This window comes from Saimiri boliviensis, chromosome 1 (genome assembly GCF_048565385.1).
Source record: "Saimiri boliviensis isolate mSaiBol1 chromosome 1, mSaiBol1.pri, whole genome shotgun sequence".
Lineage (NCBI taxonomy): Eukaryota > Metazoa > Chordata > Mammalia > Primates > Cebidae > Saimiri > Saimiri boliviensis.
Window position 1 is genome coordinate 140,948,694 of NC_133449.1, and position 21,021 is coordinate 140,969,714.

At 49.6% G+C, this 21,021-nt stretch overlaps 1 long non-coding RNA gene across 1 annotated transcript; it reads right to left on the minus strand.

The window, feature by feature from the left end:
* Positions 1–3,701: 3,701 nt before the first annotated feature.
* Positions 3,702–20,966, minus strand: LOC141585484 (uncharacterized). Its single transcript, XR_012519038.1, has 3 exons — positions 20,087–20,966; positions 13,858–13,981; positions 3,702–9,164 (listed from the first exon to the last, which is right to left on the minus strand). It is a non-coding gene; the product is annotated as an uncharacterized LOC141585484 (long non-coding RNA).
* Positions 20,967–21,021: the final 55 nt, after the last annotated feature.

Here is a 21,021-nt window from a genome sequence, read left to right on the forward strand (position 1 = left end):
GGAAAAGCAAGGGCTAGACGGGTCTGTTACGGAGGTAGGATGAGTGTGACTTATTTATTTTTATGCTTTTCTGTGTTTCCCAAATTCATGACAATGAATACTCATAATGACGGCCAGCATCCCCGGGTGCCTAGCTCCGTGTCCGACACCCGTGTCATTCACAGCCCTGTGCAGGAAATCGTATCTCTCTTTTGCAGATAAGAAAACAGATTCAGAAGCATTAGAAGTAACCTGCCCAGGATCACAGCTCTGAAGTTAGTGCAGAATTTCAAGGCCGGTCTGGTGTCTGGGCCTGCACTCACTCCACCACTACAGACTAGACGGCAAAGCCAGGGGGCTGCGGTTTATCCTCTTCCTCAGCCCCGAAACGCTCGGGGAATTATTTGAAATATCGCGGTTATTCGCCCTCAGCCTTCCCGTGGGCTGGGTGCCTCTGCAGAGGTGCTCGTGGCTGGGGAGGCGTTCTGCTGGTTTGCGGAGAGGGCCTCCCCATAAACCCAGGGCTGCCACTGGTTTTCACAATTGAACTGCCTTTTTTTGCTTCTTATTGTACGGGCTGCCTTTGCAGTGAGTCCACTCTTAACGTTTCCTCCTCTACTTTTTTCTTTCCCTGGTTAAAAAACACCCGGTGGGGCCGGGCGCGGTGGCTCAAGCCTGTAATCCCAGCACTTTGGGAGGCCGAGGCGGGTGGATCACGAGGTCAAAAGATCGAGACCATCCTGATCAACATGGTGAAACCCCGTGTCTACTAAAAACACAAAAAATTAGCTGGGCATGGTGGCGCATGCCTGTAATCCCAGCTACTCAGGAGGCTGAGACAGGAGAATTGCCTAACCCGGGAGGCGGAGGCTGCGGTGAGCCGAGATCGCGCCATTGCACTCCAGCCTGGGTAACAAGAGCGAAACTCCGTCTCAAAAAAAAAAAACAAAAAACAAAAAAAAAACACCCGGTGGGCCAGGCGCGGTGGCTCACGCCTGTAATCCCAGCACTTTGGGAGGCTGAGGTGGGCAGATCACGAGGTCAAGAGATTGAGACCATCCTGGCCAACATGGTGAAACCCCATCTCTCTTTTTTATTAAATAAATAAATAAAAATAAAAAACACCTGGCGGACTTGGTGAGAGGGATAGAGCTTGTCACTGTCCTGCCCACTTTTCGCCTTCCAGCTCCATGCCCTGCCTTTACCCTTTCTCCAGCCTTGTCCCGTGACCAATTGAAGCAAACTTGTGAAAGGGTTTCTCCCGTCCTAGGAAGTGACTGATCCTCACACCCTTTATGCATATGTTTATAGGATTTGTCATTCAAAGCGGGCACATTTGGATATGTTTGGGAAGAGTTTAAGAAGCAGTCCTGTTAATATTTATTGTCTGAGATATTTTAAAATCGTTTCCTGGCAATTCATCAGAAGCAGTGTGGGGTGTGGGCAAGAGGCCGCCCCTGGGGAAGAACGCTGGGTTCTGTCCTCCTTGGCCTATGACCTGAAGCAAGTTAGTAACTTCTCCAAGCCTCAATTTTCCCAGCAGTAAAATGGGGATGATAATCATCTGCAAAGTGAGGCTAGTATCAGCCTTGGGTTTCCCACAGGGTGGCTGTAAAGATAAAATGCAATAAATGTCTGTGAGGGCAAGTGACAAGACAGGAATCCCTGGCATCCAGTTATTACTGAGATGTCATGGGAAATAAGGGTATGGGAAAAGAGTACTGATGCATTTATTCAAACTCATCTATTTAACAACTGTGCTTTGAAGGCTGGCTGCGTCCCAGACCTACAGATGAGAGGTGAACTGCGTGGCTCTCAGCTTCAGTCCCGCCGTAGTGCCAGGCAGAAGAGGCTCACATAGCCTCGAGCCGTAGGAGTTTTAATGATTTGGGTGCCCCATGGTTTGGGGGTTTAGTTTTTCTCCATGATTTGGATCCAGGAAGAGGGACCTGTAGGAGCCTTGGCCCCCAGAGCCAGAGGCAGTTCCTCAGCTGTCAGGACCCTGGCTTTCCCTCCTCCACACTGTCTGTTCTTTCTGCACTTCCTAACTGCTGCTTGCTCATTTCGACTTTCACCCTTCCTCAGCCGTCTGAACTCTGCACATCAGGACTTGGCATGACTTCCCTTCTCTGCCTGTTCTCTAGAGAGGCAGTCTCTTGGTGACTCCTGATTTGGGTCAGCCTTAGGCCTCTGAATGGCTACCGACCCCAGGTTCCCTCAGCTCTCACTCCATCAGGGAGGGTGCCTCAGGAGCACCTAGGGCAGCCCTTTCAGCCTGGGCTGTGGGAAGAAAACGTGGATCTGTCCCCATTCCCATGCCTTTGTTCCCTGTTAATGCAGAAACATCCTGGGCTCTGTGCCTGAGTCCCTCTGTCAGTTGAAGGACATGAGGCAAGCAGCACTACAAACTTCAGTTGCCTTACCTGTTAAATAATATTTAGCATTCTGGAGACAGAAGTTGATCCTTCGGGACTTTTTTTGGTTTTAAGATCGAGGCTTCGGGCCGGCTGTGGTGGCTCATGCCTGTATTACTAGCACTTTTGGAGGGCGAGGTGGGTGGATCACTTGAGTTCAGGAGTTAGGGTTAAAGACCAGACTGGCCAACATGACAAAACTCCTTCTCTACTAAAAATCGAAAAATATTAGCTAGGCATGGTAGCAACATGCCTGTAGTCCCAGCTACTTGGGAGGCTGAGGCATGAGAATCACTTGAACCCGGGAGGTGGAGGCTGCAGTGAGTCGAGATCGTGCTATTGCACTCCAGCCTAAGTGATGAGTGAGACCTTGTCTTTTTTTTTTTTTTTTTTTTTTTTTTTTTTTTTTTTGAGACAGGGTCTCACTCTGTTGCCCAGGCTGGAGTGCAGTGGCACAGTCTTGGCTCACTGCAGCCTCTGTGTCCCAAGTTCAAGTGATCCTCCCACCTCAGCCTGTAGCTGGGATTATAGGTGTGAACCACTGTACCAGACCGAGACTGTCTCCAAAAAAAAAAAAAAAAAGCAAAAAAAAAACTCATCTAGGCTTCCTTATTAATATTTATTATTATTATTTTTTTGAGACAGAGTTTCGCTCTTGTTACCCAGGCTGGAGTGCAATGGCGCGATCTCGGCTCACCGCAACCTCCGCCTCCTGGGCTCAGGCAATTCTCCTGCCTCAGCCTCCTGAGTAGCTGGGATTACAGGCACGCGCCACCATGCCCAGCTAATTTTTTGTATTTTTAGTAGAGACGGGGTTTCACCATGTTGACCAGGATGGTCTCGATCTCTTGACCTCGTGATCCACCCGCCTCGGCCTCCCAAAGTGCTGGGATTACAGGCTTGAGCCACCGCGCCTGGCTATTATTTTTTTTACTCATTTTTTTTGCTGCCGGAGCCCACACCCCAGTGGACCAGGGCAGGGCCAGCCCTTATTAATATCTTAACAAATAATTACATATTTGCTTCTTCCCAAATTTGGCAGCTAGTAAATTTTTACATATTTTTTCTTTTTTTTGATCAATGAGAGGTTCTAAATTTTGCCCAGGTTGGCCTGGAACGCATAGCCTGGCCTCCTCAAGCGCCAGGAAAACTGGCCAGAGCCACCGCTGCTCCCCATATTTTTTCTTAAGCACATTTGCTTCTGCAGTTAGCCTCGTCTCCAGAGCTTGTGAACTGCAGCACCCATGAGTGCACCAGAGCTTCAGCACTGGCGGCTCCTCTACTGAACTAATCATGTATTCCTCAGTGTTTCTTTCTTTCTTTTTTTTTTTTTAAAGATGGAGTTTCACCATGATGGTGAGGCTGGTTTTGAACTCCTGACCTCAGGTGATCCACCCACCTCAGCCTCCCAAAGTGCTAGGATTACAGGCGTGAGCCATTTTGCCCAGCTTCCTCAGTGTTTCTTTAGACTTTTGGGTGTAGGGCTTTGGACAGGTGTTTAAGGACTTGGACGGGACAAAGTCTGCGTCCTCTTCACATGATGGGAACTCTCACAGCCCTGGGCAGTGCATTCCAAATTTGGCGATCTGGCAAGTTAAAGCAAATTGTTATCTCACTGTTTCTGAGGGGCAGGAATCTGGGATTGGCTGGACTGGTCAGTTTAGTCTCTTGGACTGGATAAGCTTGCAGTCCTGCTGATGGCCAGGGCTGTGGTCGTCAGAAGCACTAGAGGACCTTTGTCCAGAGGGGAGCACTCACATAGCTGTTGCCAGAAGACCTCAGCTCCTCATCACATGGGCCCTTCCTAGGGCTCGCCTGACCTTGTGGCTTCCCCAGAGCTGCTGACCAGAGGGCAGGAGCGACGGCTTTTTCTTATCACATCCTGGAATTGACCGTCACTTCTGCTGCACGTAATTGGTCACCAAAACCCACCCTTGTACAACATGGGAGAGACTGGCTGGGGATGTGAATGTCGGGAGACAGAGATCATGGAGGGCCAGCATGGCTGCTGACCATTTTGATAATTATATTGAGATCTGCTCAGCAAGACCCATCCAGTTAGCTCCTCGTGGCTCCTTATCATGTGGACCAGGCCCAGGCTCAGCCTTCATCAGCTCAGGAACAGAAAGTCAAATCTGTTAAGTCCTTCCTCTCCATCTGTATTTGGAGAAGAGACTTTGCCTTTTGGGTCCTGGAGCTCAAGTGTGAACTGTGAAGAGAGCTGTTAGCATCTTTCCACCGTGGTGAGGAAGCTAGCTGTGGCTGAAGGAGGCCAGGCCCACCGAGTGCAAAGAAGGTGGGAGATGCATGTCCCTCAGCCAGGCTGTGTCCCTAGATCTGGTCCCTTGAAGGGGTGTGCTCGCTTTCATGTCCTAGTCATGAACCAGTCCCCTTTTTACTATGCAAATTCAAGTCGGCTGCTGGTCTGTCGACGTCCATTAGCTGCTGGGCTGCTTGCACTGGCCAGAGGCCTGGGGACCTTCCTCAACATCTCTGGCAAGGGTTCAGAAGCTTCATATGGGTTCAGCTACTAGGAAAAAAGGATCACCTCTGGGCATCCAATTTATAGCTTATTCCTAAAAGTAACTAGTTTGAGATGTCTCTGGTCCCAGGGAGTATTTGTTAGGGGAATGATAGGATATTTGAAGCAAGAAAGGGTTTGCTGGTCTGTGGCTGGTCTCCCAGTTTTGAGCTGAACGCGCCATGCAGCCAACAGGATGCTCTGTTTGCTTGTCTCTGGGACACAGCCAGTCATCAGATGGGTTGTGTCTTCACATCATTCCCAGCCAGCCACAGTCTGCAGCACTGCCCCCAATGCCTGCTGGACAGAACCTGGAGGTTCCCTTAAGGATGGCGGTCTCATGCCATCAGGCCTTGTCATTAGATGACAGGTTATCACTGGCTTGTCCTGGAACCCAGTGGCCTCTGACCATCGTAGGTTCTCAGCACATCAGTAGCGGATCTGCTGCTTGGAGTTCCCATGAACCCATGAACCACACTGGAATTTTGATGGCCACAGCTAACAGGGAAGAGGCTCAGTCACCAGTGACACATCCCAGCCTTTTCTGCCAACAGCTAAAAGAAACTACTTGGCTAGCCTCTGTGGCTCCGACCTGTAATCCCAGCATGTTCACTTGAGGTCAGGAGATCAAGGCCAGCCTGGCCAACATGGTGAAACCCATCACTACTAAAAAAAAATACAAACAGGCCGGGCGCGGTGGCTCAAGCCTGTAATCCCAGCACTTTGGGAGGCCGAGGCGGGTGGATCACGAGGTCGAAAGATCGAGACCATCCTGGTCAACATGGTGAAACCCCGTCTCTACTAAAAATACAAAAAATTAGCTGGGCATGGTGGCACATGCCTGTAATCCCAGCTAGTCAGGAGGCTGAGGCAGGAGAATTGCTTGAACCTAGGAGGCGGAGGTTGCGGTGAGCCGAGATCGCGCCATTGCACTCCAGCCTGGGTAACAAGAGCGAAACTCCATCTCAAACAAACAAACAAACAAAAATACAAACAAAAAAGCCAGGAATGGTGATGTGCACCTGTAATCCCAGATACTCGGGAGGCTGGGGCTGGAGAATCGCTTGAACCTGGGAGGTGGAGGTTGTGTGAACTGAGATCGCAGCACTGCACTCTAGCCTGGGCAACAAGAACGAAACTCTATCTCAAAAAAAAAAAAAAAAAAGGTTTTCTGGATGAGAGGTTTGTGGTTGCAGAGAATGAAAGGACTGGAAATGAAAGATATTTTCTGTACTGTAGCAGGGAATGCCTGTAACAGATACTTGTTGAGCAACCACACAACATGGGGCAGTGTCCTAGAAAACAGCAATGCCCGTCCTCAGTGACCTTCCATTCTATTGACAGAACAAAAGCCCAGCAAACAAAGCACATGGTGAGCAGGACAACAGGAGGCTTTGGACAGAGTCTGCGATGCCACAGGCAGGGCAAACTTCACAGAAAAGAGGACTTCACCTGCTAATTTTTAAATTTTTTGTAGAGATGGCATCTCTTATTTTGCCAAGGCTGGTCTTGAAGTCCTGGGCTCAGGTGATCCTCCCACCTCAGCTTTCCAGTGCTGGGATCACAGGCATAAGCCACTGCACCCGGCCAAATGATTATCTTAGAAAGGGACTTCAGAGCCGTCACTAAGATCAGGTGCAGGAGCAAAAGGAAGTGCATCTCCTCAGGATAGGAGAGGCTGCCAAGAGAGGCCTGGCCAGCCCAGTCAGTGTGGCCAGCTGGGAGGGGCAGGTAGCAGGGGAGGGGGCACAGACCAGGGAGTGCTGGAGAGTCCGTGGGTAAGTGCTGCTGAGGACTAATAAGGTCTGTGGGAAAAGCATTACTTTGGCTGCTGGGAGGAGGATGGACTCTAGAGAGGCCAGAGGTGAGAATGTGAGGCCAGGGAGGAGAGAAGAGGCTTTTGCAGCTATGCCAGAAGGTCAGTACCCCAGCAGGATGGAGGCGGGGGGCTGGTTCTCCAAGAGGCTCCAGTAAAGGCTGGGTGTCTTGGTGCTCACTCTGGCTGCTTTCTCTGATCTGCAGCCCCAGGAAGGGACAAGCCAGCAGGGGCCAGCGTGTGGCTCCTGGTGGCCCAGCTGCTGAGAGGGATGAGGGTGAGTCTCCAGCCTCTGAAATGCCAGAACAGGGCAGCAGACACCACGCTCAGTGTGGATGTGGAGCAGGAGTAGTGCTTTATTTTCATTGTTAATTTAAAGGGCTGGTTTGACAAGGAACAGGTAGGTGATCATTTCTACATAAAATCTCAACCCCAGCCGGCCCACCTAAGGCCCCCTCTCAGGAATCCGTGGACAAACAGAACCACACAAGTGGACTCTGGCTGGCACTGGGAGTTTCCTGGGTGCTCCTAGAATGCGTTTCTGGCTTCTGAGGCTCAGTGAGCTCTGGCTGGGGGCCACAAGGGCTGATCAGGTTAAGTTCAAGATTACTTGGAGATTAGAAGGGTACTTTGAGTTTAGATATGCCTGGAACCAAAGCATGCCATTCGGGTTTTACCATCCCTGTCCCTGCTGTTTATTTTATTTTTATTTTTTATTTTTTTTTGAGACGGAGTTTCGCTCGTTACCCAGGCTGGAGTGCAATGGCGCCATCTCGGCTCACTGCAACTTCTGCCTCCTGGGTTCAAGCAATTCTCCTGCCTCAGCCTCCTGAGTAGCTGGGATTACAGGCACGTGCCAACATGCCCAGCTAATTTTTTGTATTTTTAGTAGAGACGGGGTTTCACCATGTTGACCAGGATGGTCTCGATCTCTCGACCTCGTGATCCACCCGCCTCGGCCTCCCAAAGTGCTGGGAAGGCTTGAGCCACCGCGCCCGGCCTATTTTTTATTTATTTATTTATTTTATTTTTATTTTTTTTTTGAGACGGAGTTTCGCTCGTTACCCAGGCTGGAGTGCAATGGCGCAATCTCGGCTCACCGCAACCTCTGCCTCCTGGGTTCAGGCATTTGAGTAGCTGGTGGGATTACAGGCACGCACCACCATGCCCAGCTAATTTTTTGTATTTTTAGTAGAGACGGGGTTTCACCATGTTGACCAGGATGGTCTCAATCTCTCGACCTCGTGATCCACCCGCCTCGGCTTCCCAAAGTGCTGGGATTACAGGCTTGAGCCACCACGTCCGGCTATTTTTTATTTTTTTATTTTTTATTTATTTATTTTTTTGAGACGGAGTTTCGCTCTTGTTACCCAGGCTGGAGTGCAATGGCGCGATCTCGGCTCACCGCAACCTCCGCCTCCTGGGCTCAGGCAATTCTCCTGCCTCAGCCTCCTAAGTAGCTGGGATTACAGGCATGCACCACCATGCCCAGCTAGTTTTTTTGTATTTTTAGTAGAGACGGGGTTTCACCACGTTGACCAGGATGGTCTCGATCTTTCGACCTCGTGATCCACCCGCCTCGGCCTCCCAAAGTGCTGGGATTACAGGCTTGAGCCACCGCGCCCGGCCTATTTTTTATTTTTTTAAAGACAGGGTTTCACCATGTTGGTCAGGCTGGTCTTGAACTCCCAACCTCAGGTGATTTGCCCGCCTTGGCCTTCAAAGTGCTTAGATTACAGGCGTGAGCCACGGTACCTGGCTAATTTTTTTTTTTTTAAAGACAGGGTTAGGGCCGAGCGCGGTGGCTCACGCCTGTAATCCCAGCACTTTGGGAGGCCGAGGCGGGTGGATCACGAGGTCGAGAGATCGAGACCATCCTGGTCAACATAGTGAAACCCTGTCTCTACTAAAAATACAAAAATTAGCTGGGAATGGTGGTGCGTGCCTATAATCCCAGGTATTCAGGAGGCTGAGGCAGGAGAATTGCTTGAACCTGGGAGGCGGAGGTTGCAGTGAGCAGAGATGGCGCCATTGCACTCCAGCCTGGGTAACGAGTGAAACTCTGTCTCAAAAAAAAAAAAAAAAAAAAAAGAGAGAGACAGGGTTTCAGTATGTTAGTCAGGCTGGTCTTGAAGCCCCGACCTCAGGTGATCTGCCTGCCTTGGCCTCCAAAGTGCTTGGATTACAAGTGTGAGCCATCACGCCCCGCCTTTTTTTTCTTTTTGTCCCTGCTGTTTTATGTTTTATTTAGCTTGATAGTTTACTTCAGCCCTGAGGCAGTCCCATATGAACTTACAGTTTTGTAAACAGAACAGACTCCATAGAATATGTTTTCAACACTTGACTGGTGAAGGGAAGAACCGAAGCGCTTGTCTAGGACGAAGTGGCTAGGATGACACTGTTGCTCCCGGGGGGCCCAGAAGAGCTGGCGTCCCTGCAGCGTGGAGATCACAGGGGAATGACTGACAGTAATTAAACAGCCAGTAGCACTTCTATATTTAACTCATACAAAATCTATTCTTTAATTTTCTGAAAAAAAATTTAAAGTTGCTTCTGAGTGAGTCACTGCATCTGCTGCAGTTGGCAAGCATGGAGTTTCCCAAGTTGGGATGTCAAAAAAAAAAAAAAAAAAAAAAAAAATTTAAAGTTGCAAAGTAAAACTGGGTTTCAGTAACAAAATGTATTAATTCATATGATGCTAGGCACCTACGCGGTCCTTGTGTTGTGTTCTTTTCCTGAGACGGGGTCTTGCTCTGTTCCCAGGCTGGAGGGCAGTGGCATGATGATGGCTCGCTGCAGTCTTGTCCTCCTGGGCTCAAGGAGGCCTCACAGATGCCTAATGTTTTAATCTTGGTAGAGTTGAGGTCTTGCTGTGTTGCCAGTGCTAGTCTCAACTCCTGGCCTCAAACAGTTCTCCCTCGCCTCCGAACGTAGCTCCTTGCTTCTTCATGTATGAAACATTTGAAACATTACCTACTTGCTGGGCGTGGTGGCTCACGCCTGTAATCCCAGCACTTTGGAGGCCAAGGCGGGTGGATTACCTGAGGTTGGGAGTTCAAGACCAGCCTGACTAACACGGTGAAACCCTGTCTTTTTATTTATTTTTAATTTTTATTTATTTATTTTTTTGAGACAGAGTTTCGCTCTCGTTACCCAGGCTAGAGTGCAGTGGCGCGGTCTCGGCTCACCGCAACCTCCGCCTCCTGGGTTCAGGCAATTCTCCTGTCTCAGCCTCCTGAGTAGCTGGGATTACAGGCACGCGCCACCATGCCCAGCTAATTTTTTGTATTTTTAGTAGAGACGGGGTTTCACCATGTTGACCAGGATGGTCTCAATCTCTTGACCTCGTGATCCACCCACCTCGGCCTCCCAAAGTGCTGGGATTACAGGCGTGAGCCACCGCGCCCAGCCAACCCTGTCTTTTTTTAAAAAAAAAAAAAAAAAAGAAAAAAAAAGAAACACTACCTTCTAAACTTAGCTAAATTCCTGGAAGTGTTTTATTTATTTATTTTTTGTAAAAAGTGAGTCATCGGCCGGGCTCGGTGGCTCATGCCTGTAATCCCAGCACTTTGAGAGGCCGAGGCGGGTGGATCACGAGGTCAAGAGATCAAGACCATCCTGGTCAACATGGTGAAACCCCGTCTCTACTAAAAATACAAAAAATTAGCTGGGCATGGTGGCACGTGCCTGTAATCTCAGCTACTCAGGAGGCTGAGGCAGGAGAATTGCCTGAACCCAGGAGGCGGAGCTTGTGGTGAGCCGAGACCGCGCCACTGCACTCCAGCCTGGGTAACAAGAGCGAAACTCCGTCTCAAAAAAAAAAAAAAAAAATTAGCTGGGCATGGTGGCGCGTGCCTGTAATCCCAGCTACTCAGGAGGCTGAGGCAGGAGAATTGCCTGAACCCAGGAGGCGGAGGTTGCGGTGAGCCGAGATCGCGCCATTGCACTCCAGCCTGGGTAACAAGAGCGAAACTCCGCCTCAAAAAAAAAAAAAAAAAAAAAGTGAGTTATTTAGAGAGAGAAAAAGGAGAAGGAGAGACAAACAGCTAACTCTCACACCGAGTGAAAGAAAAGCTGCTCTCACACTGAGTGAGAAGAGTTGCCAGAGGGGGAAAACCAGAGAAGGAAAGCTCTTCTCACGCTGAGAGAATCCAGAAAGATGGAATCCAGGAGAGGAAAGCAGCTTCCACACTGAGTGGAAGGGAATAGCGAGAGAGATGGAGTTTAGGAGGGGAAGACAGGCTTCCATGAGAGTGTGGAACGGGACCCCAGAGGGGAAATCCAGGATAGAGAAAAACAGCTTCCACTTATTTGTGGAAGGGGGCCCAAATATGGAGTCCCCTGGAAGTGTTATTAACACTACCTTCTGACTGCTCGCAGTGGCTCATGCCTGTTAACCCAGCAATTTGGGAGGCAAAGGCAGAACGACTGCTTGAGCCCAGGAGTTCAAGACCAGCCTGGGAAACATGGTAAGACCCTGTCTCTACAAAAATAAATAAATAAATAAAATAACAGGGGGTGCTGGCGTGTATCTCTAGTCCCAGCTACTCTGGAGGCTGAGGTGGGAGGACTGCTTGAGCCTGAGGGGGTCAAGGCTGTAGTGAGCCTTGATTTTGCTACTGCACTCCAGCCTAGGTGAAAAAGACCCTGTTTTAAAAAAACCAAATAACTGTTTTTCCAAAGATACCTGTGAGTTTACACATTTTAAAAGGGACTTTTCATATGAGATTTAAGATGATTCCTTGCAGCCAGGCACAGTGGCTGATGCGTGTGATCCCAGCACTTTGGGAGGCCAAGATGGATGGATCACCTGAGGTCAGGAGTTCAAGACCAGCCTGGCCAACAGGGCGAAACTCTGTCTCTACTACAAGTACAAAAATTAGCCGGGCGTGCTGGTGCGTGCCTGCAGTCCCGGCTACTCAGGAGGCTGAGGCAGGGGAATCACTGGAACCAGGAAGCGGAGGTTGCTGAGAGCTGACATCACGCCACTGCACTCCAGCCTGGCCAACAGAGGGAGACTCCATCTAAAAAAAACCAATCCCTTGCAAGCTCCTCTCTAGCTAAGACACCTGAAGTATTATTGAGGATTCGAGGAATGTGCTATCAAACCTTTCCTGAATCCAGCACTAGGAAGAAGTTCTGAATTTGCTGCCCTGTAGTTTAAGCATTGCAGTTATTCCCATCACTGGCACAGCCGGGGCATGGCTGTCACCATGGCTTTGACCACATCACTCAACTCAATTCCAGGGATGGACAGAGGCTCCATGGCCAGTACATCTTAGGCTGCTTTCCAAATCAAAGGAGCAGCTGGAGACGGTATTGTGTCACGTGCTGGATTACAACCACGCACAGGAGTTTCTGGTACATCATGTGCGAGTCACGCATCCACAAGAGAGACACTGGAGTCCTTGCTGGGATGGTGTTTGAGATGCCGCTGTTTCCTCCCTGCTACTGCAGCAGCACTTGGAACAGCAGGCACTCCAACCTTTCCTGAATGAGTGCACGATTAATCTTCCCAGCTAAGTCCCTGCTTTGTGCAGGCTGAAATTCATTACATAAAACACGTTATGCAATATTATGACAGCCTTACTAGGAAAAAGTCTTAGGAAATCTTTTTCTTTTTTTTTTCTTTGAGACAGAGTCTCAGCAGTGGCGTGATCTTGGCTCACTGCAACCACCATTTCCTGAGTTTCGCCATGTTGGCCAGGCTGGTCTTGAACTCCTGACCTCAGGTGATCTGCCCACCTTGGCCTCCCAAAGTGCTGGGTTAACAGGGGTGAGCCAAAGCGCCCAGGGACTTTCACTTTCTCCTACTCCCAACCTTCCCTGGGTTCAGTCAACTCTTCAGCCTCAGTCTCCCAAAGTATTAGGATCATAGGCATAAGCTACCATGCCCAGCCTGTACCATTTATTGACTTATTTATTTAAAGCCATTTATTTATTTATTTATTTAAAGACAGAGTTTTGTTCTTGTTGCCCAGGCTGGAGTGCAATGGCGCGATCTTGGCTCCCCACAACCTCTGCCTCCCGGGTTCAGGCAATTCTCCTGCCTCAGCCTCCTGAGTAGCTGGGATTACAGGCATGTGCCACCATGCCCAGCTAATTTCTTGTATTTTTAGTAGAGATTGGGTTTCACCATGTTGACCAGGATGGTCTCGATCTCTTGACCTCGTGATCCACCCGCCTCGGCCTCCCAAAGTGCTGGGATTACAGGCTTGAGCCACTGCGCCCGGCCCGAGCTTGGCTAATTTTTTGTATTTTTAGTAGAGACAGGATTTCTACATGTTGGTCAGGCTGGTCTTGAACTCCCAACCTCAGGTGATCTGCCCACCTCCCAAAGTGCTGGATTTACAGGCGTGAGCCATTTTGTCCAGCCTCTTTTATTTATTTTTATTGCCTAATTATAGCCTTATCAGTTTTGATGTCATTTTAAAATCTAAATATATGATGTGTTTTTTTCTCAATATATCACAAATTGCATACTTATAATCCAGCTGCAGTCCATGTTGGTTAGGCTGGTCTCGAACACCTGACCTCAGGTGATCTGCCTGCCTTGGCCTCCCAAAGTACTGAGATTACTGGGTTCGCTTGACTCCGGGAGGAAAAAAAAAAAAAAAAAGTCTAGGCTGGGCGCGGTGGCTCAAGCCTGTAATCCCAGCACTTTGGGAGGCCGAGGCGGGTGGATCACAAGGTCAAGAGATCGAGACCATCCTGGTCAACATGGTAAAACCCCATATCTACTAAAAATACAAAAAATTAGCTGGGCATGGTAGTGCGTGCCTGTAATCCCAGCTACTCAGGAGGCTGAGGCAGGAGAACTGCCTGAAACCAGGAGGCGGAGGTTGCGGTGAGCCGAGATCGCGCCATTGCACTCCAGCCTGGGTAACAAGAGCGAAACTCCGTCTCAAAAAAAAAAAAAAAAAAAAGTCTAGCTTTTTACTTTTTTCCAGTACATTTTATATATATTTCAGGTTTACAGTATGATATTGAGGCTGGCCATGGTGACTCATGTCTGTGAGGCCAACATTACGGGAGGCCAAGGCTGGGGAACTGCTTCAGGCCAGGAGTTCCAGATCAGCCTCGGCAAAAAAGGTTTTTTTATATTAACTAGGTTTGGTGGCTCATACCTGTGGTCCCAGTTACTCAGGAGGCTGAGGTGGGAGGATCCCTTGAGCACAGGAACTTAAGGTTACAGTGAGTCTTGGTCACACTACCGCACTCCATCATGGGGGACAGAGTGAGACCCTGTCTCTAAAAGAAAAGGTAAAAATAAAAGTAAGTTTCATGTTATATATACTTTACCACAATGAAAATTGGGGAGAAAATAGAATACAAATAGCATTTGACAATAGACACTGCAATTGATAGGGCTACAGACGAAGTATGCGGTTTAGAGTTTTAAAAATTGGCCAGGCGCAGTGGCTCACACCTGTCACCCCAGCACTTCGGGAGGCCGAGGTCAGGAGTTCGAGACCAGCCTGACCAATATGGTGAAACCTTGTCACTACTGAAAATACAACCAGGCATGGTGGCAGGCGCCTGTAGTTGGGCACCTGAGGCAGGAGAATTGCTTGAACCCAGGAGGTGGAGGTTGCAGTGAGCCGAGATTGCGCCACTGCACTCCACTCTGTGGTCCAGACCACAGAGCAAGACTGTTTCAAAAAAATAAAAAACAAAATAAAAAATAGGGCAGGCGCAGTGGCTCACTCCTATACTTTGGGAGGCTGAGGTGGGTGGGTCACCTGAAGTCAGGAGTCCAAGACCAGCCTGGCCAACCTGGTGAAACCCTCTAAAAAAAGTAAAAAGAAAGAAACAGACGGGGTGCAGTGACTCATGCCTGTAATCCCAGCACTTTGGGAGGGCCAGGCAGGTGGATCTCTAGGTCAGGAGATTGAGACTATCCTGGCTAACATGGTGAAACCCTGTCTCCACTAAAAATACAAAAAATTAGCCAGGTGTGGTGGGAGGCACCTGTCGTTCCAGCTACTTGGGAGGCTGAGGCTGGAGAATTGCTTGAACCCGGGAGGCAGTGAGCCGAGATTCTGACACTGCACTCTAGCCTGGCGACAGAGCAAGACTATGTCTCAAAAAAAACAAAAACAAATTGTGGGGTAGTTTTAGTGGTACTGAAGTCAGGGGCTCCAAGAATATCTAAATCATGTTTAATCCCACAGCTCCTCATGCCCTTGAGATTTCGAAGGGGATACCTCAGAGTTACAGTAACTGGGAAGCAAGACATATCACAGTTTATTGTGAAATGAGCTTGGGTTCTAGATTCTAATGCTAGCAATACTGGTGAGCTGGGGCTGACCACAGGGCTGGGGCCAGGCCTGTTGGACTCACACTGAGCTATCAGTTTTCACCACAGGGCCAGGGGCAGGAGGCAGAAGGGAAAGGCCAGGGGTGAGCCTACTCCACCCATTTCTGCCACTTGCGAAGAGGAAGCAGAAAGGCTGCGCTGCCTCTCCTCAGGGTGACCTCTGGGCCATCTGCAAGGAAAGGGCAGAGGGTCCCACTGTGCATGCAGTTGCTGGTGGGCCAGTGTAGGGAAAATACCTCATAAGCGCCGAGGCAGGAGCCAAAAGCCTCAGCCTATTTCCATATAAATAATGAAGAAGAAAGTAACTAGAAATTAACTGTAGTAGTAGTTACTAGGTCACATATATTCATATGTGATCTTAGTTATTCATAGGTGATCTTTTTTTTTTTTTTCTTTTTTTTGAGGCGGAGTTTCGCTCGTTACCCAGGCTGGAGTGCAATGGGACGATCTCGGCTCACCGCAACCTCCGCCTCCTGGGTTCAGGCAATTCTCCTGCCTCAGCCTCCTGAGTAGCTGGGATTACAGGCACGTGCCACCATGCCCAGCTAATTTTTTGTATTTTTAGTGGAGACGGGGTTTCACCATGTTGACCAGGATGGTCTCGATCTCTCGACCTCGTGATCCACCCGCCCTGGCCTCCCAAAGTGCTGGGATTACAAGCTTGAGCCACCGCACCCGGCCTTCATAGGTGATCTTAATTCCTATGCTAATACCTCTCAGGTTAGAAGTGTGAACCTGGGGTGACACTATGAAATGAATGACACTAAGGCAAGGTGCTCTAAGCCCTGTCACTTCTGCATAAGGGTGCAGTGGCACCAGCGCTGGGAAAGCGCCCACCGTTTAGCCAGCCAGGGAAGGAGATGTCCAAAATCGCTGAGACATCTCCTTCCCCGGAGGAGTTAGAAGAAAACTCCGCTTCTCAAGCTCTTGTGGTAGGCCTGACGGCTGTCAGGGACACCCACAAACATCCAGGGGCTTAACTGTCTCTTGGTGATGCTGTGCTTCAGTGCTCACGTTCCAGGTCTACTCTCATGTTCTGCTTCTGCACCTGGTTCCTTTTTTCTTAGAAATGATAATCAGTAATAGTAACATAAATATTAATATTTGAGTTCTTTATAAGTATGGAAAAAGTGCTGATGCATTATGCTCCTTACTTCACTTTGGGTGCCAGATATTCCTGCGCCCCCACCTGCATGCCACACCCTTTTTTTACCCCACCCCCAGTCACCTACCTCCAAGACCACACCCTACCTTCCGTGCCCCCAGATTTGCAACTCTATAAAAGTGAGAGCGTCCAGCATTTGGGGCTACTGCGGGTCTCTGAGATCTGGGTAGCAGTGGACCCCGGGCCCAAACTTTCTGTTCTTGATCTCTGTGTCTTGTGCCTTTTATTTCTACAATTTCTCATCTCCGCACCAGCAGAGAAGGGCTCACAGAACCCTGTAGGGCTGGACCCTACAGGCCAGGTCATTCGCTGGCCCAGTCCACAGCTGCGAGTGGGGTGTCACGAGGACTGTGGAGCAGCCTTGAAAGCCTTTGTTTAGAGGCAAAATGAAGTCTGCACATCACTTCCCAGAAGGGCGGTTGTCCAGCACTGCCTGGTGGTAGGCTCTTTTCCATGGGTGTGCCAGATCTAGGACAGCATCTGGCAGAGGCAGTGCCTGAGTGTTTGGCTACACAAAACAGCAGTGGAGCCAGGTGCGGTGGCTCACCCCTGTAATCTCAGCACTTTGGGAGGCCAAGGTGGGTGGATCATGAGGTCAAGAGATGGAGACCATCCTGGCCAACATGGTGAAACCACGTCTCTACTAAAATACAAAAATTAGCTGTGCATGGTGCATGCACCTGTAGTCCCAGCTACTTGGGAGGCTGAGGCAGAACTGCTTGAACCCAGGAGGTGGAGACTGCAGTGAGCTGAGATCGCACCACTGCACTCCAGCCTGGTGCCTGGCAACAGAGCGAGACTCTGTCTCAAAAAAAAAAAAAAAATTAACTGTCCTTAGTGAAATCTCACAAAAAATTTAATTTCCAGTTTGGAGGATGTGGTAATGCTGGCTCTCCAGCACCTGCACCTCCCCCCCCCACCCCCTGTTCCCCTCCCTTCCCACCTCTCTGTATCCTCCCGTTGCTATGTTTCTACTCAAACTACTGCAACAGCTTCCCACCTGGCCTCTCCCTTCAGGCTGTTTCGAGGGCAATGTCATAAAATAGGAATTTGATCTTGAGGCCTCTTGTTGGAAACCTTCACTGGTCTCCCGCTGCTACAGACCAAGCAGCACTGCTGAACCCCGACGACCTCCCTCCTCCTGCTTCCATCTTGCTGCCTCTCCGCTTTCTGTGGCTGCGTCCCTGGTGCCCTGTACCCATCATCCACGCAGTAGGACCAAAGAACATCTCAGACTTTAAGTGCACAAAACTAAACTCTTCAAAAAGCCTTGCACTTTGGAGGCCAAGGTGGGTGGATCACCTGAGGTTGGGAGTTCAAGACCAGCCTGACCAACATGGTGAAACCTCATCTTTAAAAAAACAAAAAAAGCCTCAAGGTAAAAAATAAATAAATAAAAATAAAAAGTAAACTCTTTTTTTCCACCCAAACTGGCCCTTTCCTTAAGGCTCTCTTCCAGGCAATGCTAACCTCACCCTGAACCCTTCTTTTACTGCCCATAAAACCTTGCCGACTATCTTCAGTCCAGCTGTCTCTACTCCATCTGCACCTGTCTCTGTGCGTTCATCATCTCACAGCTATCCTTTCATGCAGGTTAGACCATCTCCCACCTTCCCACAACCCTCTGATGCCTTACCTTTTCCCTTAGGATAAAATCCCAACTCTTTTTTTTTTTTTTTTTTTGAGGCGGAGTTTCACTCGTTACCCAGGCTGGAGTGCAATGGTGCGATCTCGGCTCACCGCAACCTCCGCCTCCTGGGTTCAGGCAATTCTCCTGCCTCAGCCTCCTGAGTAGCTGGGATTACAGGCATGCACCACCATGCCCAGCTGATTTTTTGTATTTTTAGTAGAGACGGGGTTTCACCATGTTGACCAGGATGGTCTCGATCTCTTGACCTCGTGATCCACCCGCCCTGGCCTCCCAAAGTGCTGGGATTACAGGCTTGAGCCACCGCGCCTGGCCTTTTTTTTTTTTTTTTTTTGAGATGGAGTCTCGCTCTCTTGCCCTCGCTGGAGTGCGGTGGTGCGATCTCAGCTTACTGCAGCCTCTGCCTCCCGGGTTCAAGTGATTTTCCTGACTCAGCCTCCCCGGTTGCTGGGATTACATGTGCCCATCACCATGCCCAACTAATTTCTGTATTTTTAGGAAAGACGGGGTTTTACCGTGTTGGCCAGGCTGGTCTGAAACTCCTGACCTCAGGTGATCCGCCTGCCTCAGCCTCCCAAAGTCCTGGGATTTAGGCATGAGCCACCTCACCCAGCCTCAAAGATCTTCTAATTAATGCATCACCTGGCTTCTTTCCCTTTAATCTGCATTTTTCTCTACCATACAGTTTTTGCTTACATGTTCTGCTTCTGTTGAAATTCTGTTTGCTTTTACCTTAGCGTAGTTTCAGATTCTGTTTCCAAGGCCAACTGCCTGCTTATTCATATTAATATTTCATACTTAAAATTTCCTTGATAGTTGAGCATGGTGGTACTCACCTGTAATCTCAGCTACTCAGGTGGGAGGATCACTTGAAGCTGGACTGCACTGCCAGCTCCTGTGAATACCACACCCCTCAGTCTCAGGTGGAAAAAAATTACTGAGTGTTAGCTTGACTGCTCAGGTTGATGTTTTTCAAATTTTCCCAATGATGAGTAATGCAAGGGACCAAAATAAAAAAATACCAATTTCTAGTCCCCCCTCATCTAGATTAATTCAACAGGTGATGATGGGTTCCAGGACTCTGAATTTTGTCGATTTTACCAGATATTTCTTCCAGTGAGGCAAATATGGAAACCCTTGATCACCTATTGATGAACGCTGATCAGCCCATATATGGCTATGCTTTTGTTTTTTTTTTGAGACGGAGTCTTGCTCTGTTGCCCAGACCGGTGTGTAGTGACGCGATCTTGGCTCATTGCAACCGTCCACCTCCTGGGTTCAAATGATTCTCCTGCCTCAGCCTCCTGAGTAGTTGGGATTACAGACAGGCACGTGCTGCAAAGCTTGGCTAATTTTTTTGTATTTTCAGTAGAGGCGCGTTTTCAGCATGTTGGTCAGGCTGGTCTCAAAGTCCTGACCTTGTGATCCGCCCGCCTCGGGGTCCCAAAGTGCTGTGATTACAGGAGTGAGCCACTGCGTCCTGCACCACACCAGCTGTTTTTATCAGGTGTTCACCCTCATCCAATGCCTGCCACGAGTAGTTGGGGGCGGAGACCAATATCCGGCTGCCTACAGGAGACTAAAAGTCCAGTTACAGCATAGCTAGTGCTTCCACAGAGCTCCTGTGTGTGCCAAGCACTGTGCTACAGCCCCTTCACTTAATCTTCCCTATGAGTCTGAAATAGGTGTTACGGGCGGGCGCTGTGGCTCAGGTCTATAAACCCAGCAGTTTGGGAAGCTCAGGAGGGAGGGTTGAGTCCAGGATTTTGACACCAGCCTGGGCAACACAGCAAGATCCTTTCTCTACGAAAATTTTAAAAATTAGCCGGGTGTGGTGCCTGCCTGTGGTCCCAGCTATTCAGTAGGCTCAGTCGGGAGGATCCTCTGAGCCCAGGAAGCAGAAGATGCAGTCAGCAGTGCACTCCAGCATGGGCGATTGAGTGAGACCCTGACTCAAAGAGAGAGAGAAAAAAAAAAAAAGACGTGCTACTTGTAGTTCCCATTTTACCCATCAAGAAACTGAAGATCTGAGAGGCAAAGCCTCCAGGGTGACTGCCACTCACTAGTAAGGCTGGGATTTGAATATGGGCGGTTTAACAACTGAAGGTCACTGGACCATACTGCGTGTTGCCCAAGGGGAAAGACCATCTTCACCCTCTATCTGCTCAGGACTTCGAAATTCCATTATTTCGTTAATTTGAGGCCTGTAAATATTTTGCTTACCAGCTGTCTTAGACTTCAGTAAGATGCAAAATTAAAAAAAGAGACTCGGGCCAGGCGTGGTGGCTCATGCCTATAATCCAAGCACTTTGGAGGCCAAGGCGGGCAGATCACCTGAGGTCGGGAGTTCGAGACCAGCCTGACCAACATGGTGAAACCCCGTTTTTTTTTTTTTTAAATAAAAAAATAAAAAATAAAAATAAATAAAAAGAAAAAAAGACACTCAAAGGAGCACCGATTTTGTTCTCCTGGATTTTTTGGTTTAGTTCTGGATGAGAACACAGGTGCACTTAGAACAGGAGCCATACTTTGAATCAGAGACCTGATAAATTTTAGCTGCAAACAAAACCAGTTCTCATCTACCTTTTTCGCGTCTTGCGGAACCGGCAAGGCAGGGGCTGCTGCTCGCGGGCGCTTGGCTCCTCACGCGGCTCAGGCTCTCAAAGCGGGAGGCCCAGGCGCTCTCGAGCCGCGACCGCGACCCGCCCGAGGGCTGTTCCCTTGGACGGCAAAGGAAGCTTCACCGCGCGGGAGCGGGGCTGCGCGGCCAGAGCCCTCCCCGAGCGACCGCCCCAAGGCCCCGGTCCCTTCTCCCTTGGCCACCGCCCAGAGCTCTCCGTGCCCCATGACGCCCGCCAGGGCGGTGCGGCCGGAAGCCGGGTCTTCCGGGGTCCGGGCCCGACGTGGCCCCAGATGGCCGGGGTCAGGCAAGAGACCACGGGTACACCACAAGTACCCGCCGCTCGGGCCCGGGAAGCGGACGTTTTGTCTCGCAGCGCATCAATACCAGATTTTGTTACCAGATCACATGCCTGTCCCTTCCGGCACTTGGAAAGACCAATCGTCAGCCTCAAGAATGCAAAACCCATGCCCTTTGAGACGGAAGCAGCCAATCTAGTGGCTCGCTGTTTCTAGCGCCGCGTGCGCCCTTACGCAGG